Source organism: Arachis stenosperma, chromosome 3 (assembly GCF_014773155.1).
Source record: "Arachis stenosperma cultivar V10309 chromosome 3, arast.V10309.gnm1.PFL2, whole genome shotgun sequence".
Lineage (NCBI taxonomy): Eukaryota > Viridiplantae > Streptophyta > Magnoliopsida > Fabales > Fabaceae > Arachis > Arachis stenosperma.
Window position 1 is genome coordinate 57,913,714 of NC_080379.1, and position 13,167 is coordinate 57,926,880.

General features: G+C 38.0%; 1 non-coding gene across 1 annotated transcript; it reads right to left on the reverse strand.

The window, feature by feature from the left end:
• Window positions 1-2,066: 2,066 nt before the first annotated feature.
• On the reverse strand, window positions 2,067-2,170 carry LOC130972767 (small nucleolar RNA R71). Its single transcript, XR_009083930.1, has one exon. It is a non-coding gene; the product is annotated as a small nucleolar RNA R71 (small nucleolar RNA).
• Between the last annotated feature and the right edge of the window lie 10,997 nt (window positions 2,171-13,167).

A 13,167-nucleotide genomic window follows, 5' to 3' on the forward strand; every position in this document is an offset into this window, starting at 1 on the left:
TTTTTGGCGCCGTTGCCGGGGATTGTTCTTGTGTATGGACAACTGATGGTTCATCTTGTTGCTTAGATTAGGCATTTATTTTTCTTCAGAGTTCTTAAGAATGAATTCTAGTGTTTCAAGGTGATGTTCTTATCATCACCAAAGCTAATTGATCATCATCAATTTAGCTCTTGAATGCAATGTCTTGCTGAAGCTTAGCTAGCTATGTCTAATTCCTTTAGACTAAAGCCTTAGACTAACATTGCATGATTCCTGGAATTCTCACTAAGAATTTTGATACCTTTATTTTCCTTTTCACTTAATTTTCGAAAAAAACACAAAAAAATTAGAAAATCATAAAAACCAAAAATATATCTTGCTTGAGTCTAGTGTCTCATCTTAAGTTTGGTGTCAATTGCATGCATTCATTCATGTGTCTTAAAGATCTTCAAGTAATTCTTGATGATTTCTTACTCTGATCTTTGAATTCTCTTGACTTGAGTGTTTATGTGTCTCATATGCATTTTTATTAGTGTCAGTAGTATACAAACTGCTAAGTTTGGTGTCTTGCATGCATTGTTATTTCATTCTTGTTGCATTTTGATTATTAAAAATCCAAAAATATTTTTAATTTGTGTCTTTTCAAGTCAATAATACAGAGAATTGAAGATTCAGAACATACTGCAGAGGAATTATACAGAAAAAGCTGGGCATTCGAAAATGCCCAGTGAAGAAGGCAGACTGGCGTTTAAACGCCAGCCAGGGTACCTGGTTGGGCGTTTAACGCCCAAAAAGGGTGCATTTTGGGCGTTAAACGCCAGAATGGATACCATTCTAGGCGTTTAACGCCAGGATGGTGCTAGGGGGAAGATTTTGTTTTCAAATCAATTTTTTCAAGTTTTTCAAAATCAAATCTTTTTCAAATCATATCTTTTCAATCAAATGTTTTCAAAATCAATTTCTTTCCTTTTTCAAAGATACTTACTAACAATTAATGATTTGATTGAACATTTTTTGCCTTTTCTGTTGAGGAAGGTTTTATGTTTGAATCATATCTTTTCTTGTTGGGCAAGTCATTAATTTTTAAAATCATATCTTTTTAAAATTGTTTTCAAATCTTTTTTTTAAAAATTGTTTTCAAATCATATCTTTTCAATCACATCTTTTTAAAACCAATCATATCTTCTTAACCACATCTTTTTCAAAATAGCTTTCAATCAAATCTTTTTTATTTCTAATTTAAAAATCTTTTTCAAAAATCACTTGATTTCTTTTCCACTTTTATTTTCGAAAATCAATTTATGTTTTTCAAAAATGTTTTCAAAATATTTTAATTAATTTTCGAAAAATTACTTCCCTCCTTCTCACATCCTTCTATTTATGGAGTACCACTCCTTCTCAATGCACAATTCGAACCTTATCTAAGTAAAGTTCGAATTCTTCTTCTCCTTCTTCTTTCTATTTCTCTTTTCCTCTGACACCTCAAGGAATCTCTATACTGTGACATAGAGGATTCCACACTTTCTTGTTCTCTTCTCTTTCATATGAGCAGGAGCAGAGACAAAGGCATTCTTGTTGAAGCTGACCCTGAACCCGAGAGAACCTTGAAGAGAAAGCTAAGAGAAGCCAAAGCACAACTCTCTTTAGAGGACCTGACTGAATTCTTCAAAGAAGAAGAAGACATGGCAGCCGAAAACAACAATAATGCAAACAATGCAAGGAAGGTGCTGGGTGACTTTACTGCACCTACTCCCAATTTCTATGGGAGAAGCATCTCTATCCCTGCCATTGGAGCAAACAACTTTGAGCTTAAGCCTCAGTTAGTTTCTCTAATGCAACAGAATTGCAAGTTCCATGGACTTCCAATGGAAGATCCTCATCAGTTCTTAGCTGAATTCTTGCAAATCTGTGACACAGTCAAGACTAATGGGGTAGACCCTGAGGTCTATAGACTGATGCTATTCCCTTTTGTTGTAAGAGACAGAGCTAGGACATGGTTGGACTCACAACCTAAAGAAAGCCTGGACTCTTGGGAAAAGCTAGTCAATGCCTTCTTGGCAAAGTTCTTTCCACCTCAAAAATTGAGTAAGCTTAGAGTGGAAGTCCAAACCTTCAGACAGAAGGATGGTGAATCCCTCTATGAAGCTTGGGAAAGATACAAACAATTAATCAGAAAATGTCATTCTGACATGCTTTCTGAATGGAGCATCATAGGTATTTTCTATGATGGTCTCTCTGAACTATCTAAGATGTCTTTGGATAGCTCTGCTGGAGGATCTCTTCACTTGAAGAAGACGCCTATAGAGGCTCAAGAACTAATTGAAATGGTTACAAATAACCAATTCATGTACACTTCTGAAAGGAATCCTGTGAACAATGGGACTAATCAGAAGAAAGGAGTTCTTGAGATTGACACTCTGAATGCCATTTTGGCTCAGAACAAGATATTGACTCAACAAGTCAATTTGATTTCTCAAAGTCTGTCTGGAATGCAAAATGCACCAAGCAGTACCAAGGATGCTTCATCTGAAGAAGAAGCCTATGATCCTGAGAACCCTTCTAGTACTCCCTCCTAGTACTCTCCCAAGCAATACAGAAGAAAATCCAAAAGGAGAGTGCAAAGCCATAACCATGGCCGAATTTGGAGAGGAAAGAGAGGAGGTGGACGCCACTGAGGAAAGCCTCAATGGGCGTGCACTGACCTCCAATGAGTTTCCCAATGAGGAACCATGGGAATCTGAAGCTCAAAATGAGACCATAGAGATTCCATTGGACTTACTTCTGCCTTTCATGAGCTCTGATAAGTATTCTTCCTCTGAAGAGGATGAGTATGTCACTGAAGAGCAAGTTGCTAAATACCTTGGAGCAATCATGAAGCTAAATGGCAAGTTATTTGGAAATGAGACTTGGGAGAATGAACCTCCTTTGCTCACCAAAGAACTGGATGACTTGTCTAGGCAGAAATTACCTAGAGACAAGATCCTGGGAAGTTTTCCATACCTTGTACCATAGGCACCATGACCTTCAAAAAGGCCCTGTGTGACTTAGGGTCAAGAGTGAACCTCCTGCCTCTCTCTGTAATGGAGAAGCTAGGGATCTTTGAGGTGCAAGCTGCAAGAATCTCATTAGAGATGGCAGACAATTCAAGAAAACAAGCTCATGGACTTGTAGAGAATGTTTTGGTTAAGATTGAAGACCATTACATCCCTACTGATTTCATAGTCCTAGAAACTGGGAAGTGCATGGATGAAAACATCATCCTTGGCAGACCCTTCCTAGCCACAGCAAAGGCTGTGATTGATGTTGATAGAGGAGAGTTGATCATTCAAGTGAATGAAGAATCCTTGGTGTTTAAGGCTCAAGGATATCCCTCTGTCACCATGGAGAAGAAGCATGAAGAGCTTCTCTCAAATCAGAGACAAGCAGAGCCCCCACAGTCAAACTCTAAGTTTGGTGTTGGGAGGCCACAACCAAACTCTAAGTTTGGTGTTGAACCCCCACATTCAAACTCTAAGTTTGGTGTTGGGAGGTTCCAACATTGCTCTGATCATTTGTGAGGCTCCATGAGAGCCATCTGTCAAGCTACTGACATTAAAGAAGCGCTTGTTGGGAGGCAACCCAATGTTTTATAATTAACTATTTCCTTTTGTTATTTTATCTTTTTTGTAGGTTGATGATCATAAGAAGTCACAAAATCAATGAAAAAAGCAAAAACAGAATGAGAAACAGGAAGAAAAACAGCACACCCTGGAGGAAGAACTCACTGGCGTTTAAACGCCAGTGAGGCTAGCAGTTGGGCGTTTAATGCCCAGTCTGGCACCATTCTGGGCGTTTAACGCCAGAAAGGGGCACCAGACTGGCGTTAAACGCCAGGAAAGGGCTAGAACCTGGCGTTAAAAGCCAGAAATGGGCACCAGCCCGGCGTTTAACGCCAGAATTGGCTCAAAACGTGGATTTTGATGCCATTTGGTGCAGGGATGACTTTTCCTTGACACCTAAGGATCTGTGGACCCCACAGGATCCCCAAACAACCCCACCACTCTCTCTTCTTCTTCACCCATTCACCAATCACCTCAACATCTCTTTCTCTTCACCACTCACATCCATCCTTCATAAAACACCACTTCTTCCCCTTTTTTGGCCGAACCACAAAGCCATCTCCCTCTCCTCCATTTCTTCTTCTTCTACTCTCTTCTTTCTTCTTTTGCTCGAGGACGAGCAAACCTTTTAAGTTTGGTGTGGTAAAAGCATTGCTTTTTGTTTTTCCATAACCATTTATGGCATCCAAAGCCGGTTCAACTGAGAAGGCATGACCTCAAGCCCATCACTAGGAAGAAGATGGAGCAAACAAGAGACCCCTCTCATCAAGAAATCCCTGAGATACCTCAAGGGATGCACTTTCCTCCACAAGACTACTGGGAGCAAATTAACACCTCTCTAGGAAAATTAAGTTCCAACATGGGACAACTAAGGGTGGAGCACCAAGAACATGCCATCCTCCTCCATGAAATTGGAGAAGATCAAAGGATCATGAGAGAGGAGCAACAAAGACAAGGAAGAGACATTGAGGAGCTCAAGCACTCCATAGGATCTTCAAGAGGAAGGAAGAGCCGCCATCACTAAGGTGGACCCGTTCCTTGATTTCCTTGTTCTTTATTCTTCTGTTTTTCGAATTTTTATGCTTATGTTTATCCATGTTTGTGTCTTATGATCATTAGTGTCTTAGTGTCTATGCCTTAAAGCTGTGAATATGAATCCATCACCTTTCTTAAATGAAAACTGTTTTTATCACAAAAGAACAAGAAGTACAGGATTTCAAATTCATCTTTAAAACTAGCTTAATTAGTTTGATGTGGTGACAATACTTGTTGTTTTCTGAATGTATGCTTAAACAGTAGTGCATATGTCTTTTGAATTTGTGGTTCATGAATGTTAAAATTGTTGGCTCTTGAAGGAATGATGAAAAAGGAGACATGTTACTGAGGATCTGAAAAATCATAAAAATGATTCTTGAAGCAAGAAAAAGCAGTGAATACAAAAAAAAAAAGGAAAAGAAGGAGAAAAACGAAAAAAAAAGGGAGAAAGAAAAAGAAAAGAAAAAGAAAGAAATAAAGTTGTGATCCAAGGCAAAAAGAGTGTGCTTAAGAACCTTGGACACCTCCAATTGGGGACTTTAGCAAAGCTGAGTCACAATCTGAAAAGGTTCACCCAATTATGTGTCTGTGGCATGTATGTATCCGGTGGTAATACTGGAAAACAGAGTGCTTTGGGCCACGGCCAAGACTCAATAAGTAGCTGTGTTCAAGAATCATCATACTTAACTAGGAGAATCAATAACACTATCTGGATTCTGAGTTCCTAAAGAAGCCAATCATTCTGAATTTCAAAGGATAAAGTGAGATGCCAAAACTGTTCGGAGGCAAAAAGCTACTAGTCCCGCTCATCTAATTTGGAGCTTAGTTTCATTGATAATTTGGAGTCTATAGTATATTCTCTTCTTTTTATCTTATTTGATTTTCAGTTGCTTGGGGACAAGCAACAATTTAAGTTTGGTGTTGTGATGAGCGGATAATTTGTACGCTTTTTGGCATTGTTTTTAGTATGTTTTTGGTAGTTTTAGTTGAGTTCTTAGTATATTTTTATTAGTTTTTAGTTAAAATTCACTTTTCTGGACTTTACTATGAGTTTGTGTATTTTTCTGTGATTTCAGGTATTTTCTGGCTGAAATTGAGGGACCTGAGCAAAAATCTGATTTGGAGACTGAAAAGGACTGCAGATGCTGTTGGATTCTGACCTCCCTGCATTCGAAGTGGATTTTCTGGAGCTACAGAAGCCCAATTGGCGCGCTCTCAACGGCATTGGAAAGTAGACATCCTGGGCTTTCCAGCAATATATAATAGTCCATACTTTGCCCAATATTTGATGGCCCAAACCGGCGTTCAAAGTCACCTACAGAAATTCCAGCGTTAAACGCCGGAACTGGCACCTAAATGGGAGTTAAACGCCCAAACTGGATTAAAAGCTGGCGTTTAACTCCAAGAAGAGTCTCTACACGAAAATGCTTCATTGCTCAGCCCAAGCACACACCAAGTGAGCCCGGAAGTGGATTTTTATGTCATTTACTCACCCTTGTACACCTTAAGCTACTAGTTTTCTATATATAGAACCTTTTACTATTGTATTTTCATCTTTGGACATCTAGTTCTTAGATCAGATCTTGGTTCTTCTGGTTCCCTCTCTGGGACCGAAACCAATGATCACTTTTGTTCTTATGTATTTTCAACGGTGGAGTTTCTACACACCATAGATTAAGGTGTGGAGCTCTACTGTACCTCGAGTATTAATGCAACTACTATTGTTCTTCCATTCAATTCCGCTTGTTCTTTTACCAAGATATCACTTGTTCTTCAACATGATGAAGGTGATGATTGACGCCCATCACCATTCTCACCCATGAACAAGGTGACTGACAACCATTCTTGTTCTACAAGCATCTGAGGCTTAGTGAATATCTCTTGGATTCCTGATTGCACGATGCATGGTTGATCGCCTGACAACCGAGTGCTCGCCTGACAAACGAGCCAACCATTCCGTGAGATCAGAGTCTTCGTGGTATAGGCAAGAACTGATGGCGGCATTCAAGAGAATCCGGAAGGTCTAACCTTGTCTGTGGTACTCTGAGTAGGATTCAATGATTGAATGACTGTGACGTGCTTCAAACCTGTAACCTACTGGGCGTTAGTGACAGACGCAAAAGAGTGATTCTATTCCGGTAGGGGAGGGAACCAAACCGGTGATTGGCAGTACTGTGACAGAGTGCGTGCATTAGCTTTCACTGCGAGGATGGGAGGTAGCTGCTGACAACAGTGAAACCCTACACGAGCTTGCCATGGAAAGGAGTAAGAAGGATTGGATGAAGACTGTAGGAAAGCAGAGAGACGGAAGGGAAGGCATCTTCATGCGCTTATCTGAAGTTCCTACCAATGATATACATAAGTATCTCTATCTTTATCTTTATGCTATTTTCGTTTATCACTATACCCAATTGAGTCTGCCTGACTGAGATTTACAAGGTGACCATAGCTTGCTTCATACCAACAATCTCCGTGGGATCGACCCTTACTCACGTAAGGTATTACTTGGACGACCCAGTGCACTTGCTGGTTAGTTGTGCGAAGTTGTAGTGATCACAATTTCGTGCACCAATCCCTCTTCTGAGGCTCACAATAGAAATAGATCCAAGGATCTTTGAAGAACGAAACTCTCTTGCAATGATTCTAATAGATACCCAAGTATGACGATAGAATTAAAAAGAGAAAGAAACAAATATCAATTCAATCAAAACTTGAAACAGACCTCCTTTCCAAAATGAATAGGGATTTAAATGGTCATTGCTCTCAAATGAAGATTAAAGTGCATGAAGGTAAAGATGAAAATTAAAGATTCATAACTGAAATGAAAACTAAAGATTCATAAATGAAAATTAAAGATTAAACTAAACTATTACAAAGAAAGAGAAAAAGAGGAAGAGAAGAAGAGTGTATGAGGGGAGGGGTCCGAAAACCCACTCCCCTTGGAGTGCGCCAATTCACAGAATGTCGAATTGGTCTTCACTCTCTCCCAATCCCCTCTCTTCGGGAGTGTCCAGCTCTATGAAAACTAATGCCTATATATAGGCTTCCCTAGAATACAAATTGAAATGAAAAGTAAATTACAAGTGAATGAAAATTCCTATTCTAGATGCTTCTTGTGCCTTTGATTGAGTGATGTTAATAGGTTTTGCTTGCTTGAAAAGTGAATGCATGCTTTAGGGGTGGATTGACGTTATCGGGGCCGTTATTGGTGTTGCTAACGCTAAGAAAATGCTCCTAGGCCCTTTTCAGCATTAATACCCACGTTAACAACATTATTACTGGTGTTAACATGCTAACATTGTCACTAACATTTTTTTAGTGACGTGTACGCATCACCCACGCAAACACATCAACACTTGTATTTGGTCATGTCACGCGTAAACGTCGCCGATGCGCACGCGTGACTTGTGAATTTTGCCACTTGTGCGTACACACAAGGCAGTGCGTGTACACACACTAGGTGATTCATTCAGCCCCCAACTTATGAAATAATCGAAGACGTTAGTATGCTAACATTACCCAAAGTTAGCACACTAACATTGGCACCTTCTTGTGCAGTAGCATTGGTGTTGGCAACTAACATTGGGCACAACGTTAGCACTGACGTTGGTGTGCTAACGTTGCCCATTAACACTCCCTTCTTTCTTGACCAACGTTGGTATTGGCGTTAGTATGCCAACGTTGCCACTAACTCCCCCACCTCCTTGCTTTCCTCTGCTTCTTCTTTGCCTATCATCAATAAATAAGTGCATCAAAGTAATATACAAGATGATCTTAATATACTAATTATGCTAATAATACTCAAAATCACAACTTTACTTAGTGTTATCTATTTCATCATATTTACCTTGTATATTAGCTGAAATTCATCTATGCTTGAGATTTTTCTTAATGCAAAGATTTTTCATGCTATTACTTATTTATTAACAGAATTTGTATGAAAACTTAACTAAAATCTATTAAAATAACAACTAAAAACAGGCAATGATGCATCCGCATCACAACACCAAACTTAAACCATGCTTGTCTCCAAGTAAGAAAAGAACTATACACAAAGAATTCTCTCCTAATGGGAATGTGCTGAAGAATTGCTTATGATGCCTTAATGAGTGAAGTGACTAAGTGATAATGGGGGTGAACTCCAATTGTAAGCTTATGCAAGGATTCCAGTGCTCACTAACAAGGATAGCAAACCAAGCTAAACTCATTCCACTAACCTCTTGAAAAGTAAAAGGTAACGTGTTGTTGCTGAAGGTAGCTTAGTCAGTTCGAGTAATGCACAAAGAAGAAAAGAAAGCATATTTTCTCTTATCAAATGCGAAAGCAGAAGAAAGAAAAGCTAATCAAGGAGGCTATGTCAAATCAAAATCAACATAAACAAGTTAAGCTAAATCAGAGGATAAAGGTATAAAGTTTCCATTAATATGCAAGTCAATTACTTGCTGATTTCTTCTTCTCTCTGCATAACCATTTCAGGCAATATAAAGATAGTGGTGGCTACTTTACTTTATTGTGAATCAATGGCTAATATTAAAACTTGGGGCCAAAGCACAAGGTTAATGGTTTTGATTTATCAAACCCATTGAGGATCTGTTTTCAAGAAAGTTGTTTTGCTTAACTTTGCTTCAAAATTCTTGGTTTTTTGATCTGATGAAAGAAAAAGGAAGTAAGACCTCAACTAGCTCAAGCTTCAAGAGGTTGATTTTGTTTTGCAATTCCTAGAGCTAGCTACAGAACTCCATACAAAAAGAAAAAATCACTTCAGCTTGCAAGCAAGGAGAGAGAATCCGAAATCAGAATTGAGAGAAACCTCACAAATCAAAGCTTGAAGTCTTGGAAAGATTGCACCTACACAAAAGGAAGCACTCTGCCAAGATGAATAGTAATGTTTGAGAGTTCAGAAACTAGGTGAAGTGTATATAGTTTGAGCTGCTCAACATCATCTCCTTCATAGTTTATCATTGATTATTCTATTTGTATGTTGTATCTTACGCTGTTTTTACCTAGTGGAAAAATTACATATAAGAGAGGCATTAAGAAAAATCCTTTGAGAGAAAAGAAAAATTGAGAAACTTGGAGAGAAAAGCCAAGATTTATATCCTAATCGCTTTTGATTGTATCTCTATTTTGTATCTTGTATCTAAAGTATCCCTTGTTAGGTTGGGTGAGCACTTAGTGTGTTAAGATTCTAGGAGGTAACCTGGCCAAGTCAAGCTCATGTTGAAGCTTGGTTTGTCCCTAATAGGATTAGGTTGAATCCTTGGAAATTGGTGTATGTAATACTTGAAAAGATAATGAAAAATCTACTACTGTTCTGGTGGAGACTGGATGTAGGTTGCATTGCACAAGACAGCTGAACCAGGATAAATAACTGTGTCATCTTTTTCTTCCCTGTTCTATTTTTGTTTTTCATGATTTATGAGACAAAATAAAATTGTCTCCTGCATGATCAATATCGCAGACTAAACAGAAGCAAAATTTCATTTTCTGGTTTGAGGACTAATTATTCAAGATTAAAAGAAAGCCATAGATTCAACCACCCTCCTCTAAGCCATCAAGAACCTGAATATGTTAACCTAGGAATAGGGACAGGTTTGCTTGTTGCCATGCCTCCTCAAGCAAGCAAGTCATGAACATATTTAGATAAAGATATATAAAGAGATCCATTGATAGTTTATTATATTCCAAACCAAGAAAATAATGAAAATTTCTCAAATATTTGAGAGAGAACCACCACAAGAAACACGCTGCATAGTAGAAGGAAATTGGTGATCATTTTCGAAACCATTGTAAACTGGAAGAATATCACAGATCTGCAAGAAATCAGAGATGAATCTGGTGGGATCTTCCTGTAGAAGTCTATGAAACTGGCAGTTCTCTTGAACTAGAGTGACCAGTTGAGGCTTCAACTCAAACTTATTTGCACCAACGGTAGGTACAAAGATGCTCCGTGCATATAAGTCAGAAGTGGGTGTAGTAAAGTCACCTAGGACCTTCCTTGTGTCTCCTCTGTCATTGGGATTGGCTGCCATGTCAGTATTCTCAGTGTAACACCCTAATTAGCCTATGCTTTACCTCACGTTGTAAAGCAAAGGTTAATAAGAGATTATGACAGTTCTAAAGCTCATACATATAATATATAGAGGAAATAATATAATGTAGAAGTCCGATAAAATATATAGCTCAAAAATAGGATTCGAAAAGCGCAAAAACGTGCTAACGAAGCATCTAACTTAAAGCACAAGGTATACATAATATAAAAAAAGATAAGAGTATAATATCATAAGAATCTAGCCACGGCTCACGGAGTTTAAGTCAGCTAGCTATATATAAACATACAGAACCAGACCGTAAAAATCAGCTTATACAAGTTTTTCTTTCTCAAATACAAGCCTCTAGGCAAAAATAAAATACAAATGTGAGAGATATATACACAAAATAAATAAAAAATACTCCAAGAGTAACGGGATCCTCCGCTTCTATCACCATCCAGACAACTCACCGAGGTGGGTTGCGACCTGCATCTGAAAGACAACAACAGAATATGGTATGAGAACCGGAGGTTCTCAGTATGGCAATAGTGCCCAGTGATGTAGGATATAAGACCCCGGGACGCCAAAGGCAATCCTATACTTCATATCCATCACAAGATTCAATCTTAAGGCATAGTAAAATAGTAAAGCATAACTTAAACCATAATACAATAAAAGGGTAATCTATCTTAAGGAGTTTCTAATCTAACAAACAACTGTTGTCCCACAGCCTCCACCAACCTATCCTCCATGCAGTCCCATTGCCACCGCCTTTCAAACCTCCTCAATCCCAGTAGAAAGCACAATTATATACAATGTAAGTAAAAGACAAGTATTGCATGTAAGGCAAGTTGTAACAATCCCAATTTTCGAGTACGCGAGATCTTTTCTGAAAATACGGATTTCTCCGAAAGATCAGTAAGGGGAGAACTTCTGCTATATCATCAAGTATCTCAATCCTCATTGTCATTATGTCATCTTTAAGATAGAACCTTTTCTGAGGCAAGCTCGATAACGTAGTCACGAAGAACCCATTTTTTGAACCGTATCGGTTAGGAGTTTTGATTCTATTTTTCATAAATAGTCTTAGTTTGATGAACCGGACTCGATTCATGAGAGAAGATAGATAATAGGATAATATTATCATTATATTAGTATTAGTAGCTTCTTGAATGATATTATAAGGTTACCTGGTCAGTTTTAGTTAAAAACGAAAAATCGGTTTAACCGAGTTCACAATTTACTAGTGCAGCTTAACACCAGCACTCTCTGATGATTTTAGCAATGCTAAGGCCTCATCATACATGATCTATTCTCATATTAAATAAGTTACTAGTTTCTTTTATGCTAGTAGCTCAGAAAAGAATTTTTAGAGATGTTTTTACGTGTGTTCCGATACACCTAGTTTTAGTAGTTATACACCTGAGATATTTTATTATTATTTGAATCCACCTTCAAGCCAACCAATCAAAACTCACCCTACACCCCCAAGACACTCCAAGGCTGTCTCATTTCTTCATTTTGGCCGAAAATAACAAGAGAGAAAAGAGAGAAACTTTCATGAACACTAAATCTTCAAAGCTTGATTTCTGCTAAACTAAAACTCAAATCAAAATTCCGATTTAACCAAAATGATCCTCTCTTCTTCCTCTACATAACCATACAACATATCAAGGCTGGAAATAAGGTGAGATGGCTGTCTCCCTCCCTCTTCAATTCGGTTTTCAAGGAAAACCATGCAAAACATGTGTTTTCTTGATGTTCTTCCTTAGGATTCATGCTTAACTGGACTTGAGGGCCAAGAAACATTAATTTCCAGCAAGTTTAAAGTGAGATATCCCTTCCTAACGTGCTGAGAGAGATTTGGTCAGCTGAGGGCTTTTGGATTTAAAGTTGTTGTTGATGTGATTTAGGAGGAAAAAGTGCTTACGGACCACCTGAAAGTCTAACCGAATTAGGAGCAGCAAAATCAGGTAGGGTGTAACGAAATTAATCTTGATTATTTGTGTTTGAGTTGTGTGAATGTTGTATGATTTGGCTGTGCTAAAAATTGGTTGCATATATTATTGATTCTTGGTGAAAATTTGGTGAAATTTTGATGAAATTTGATGAAATTCAAGCTTTGAGTTCATGTTCTTGGAGCAGCTAGAAAACAAAACCCTAGACCTTAAATTGGAGTTCAATTTGTGTTAAAATCATGTAGAAAAGATGGGGTTTTAGTGTCTGCTAATTTATTATGAATTATAGTAAAAATCGGTTGCTGAAAAGATTGACAAACGGGTAAAAACAGAGAAAGAATCTGAAAAATTTACGAAGAACACGAAGAACACTTCGAGTGTGATGAAGAACATTGAAGAACACCTTTTAGATCTTAAAAAGGGCATGTTTGTAATCATTTTGGTGTTTGAGGGATTATTTTGTAATTTCTGAAAGTTAGGGTGGTTAAAGTAGAAATATTAAAAGTTACGGGTGGTAAAAAGTGAATTTTAAAGGTTAAAAGCTAAAGTGGGGTAATTTTTGAA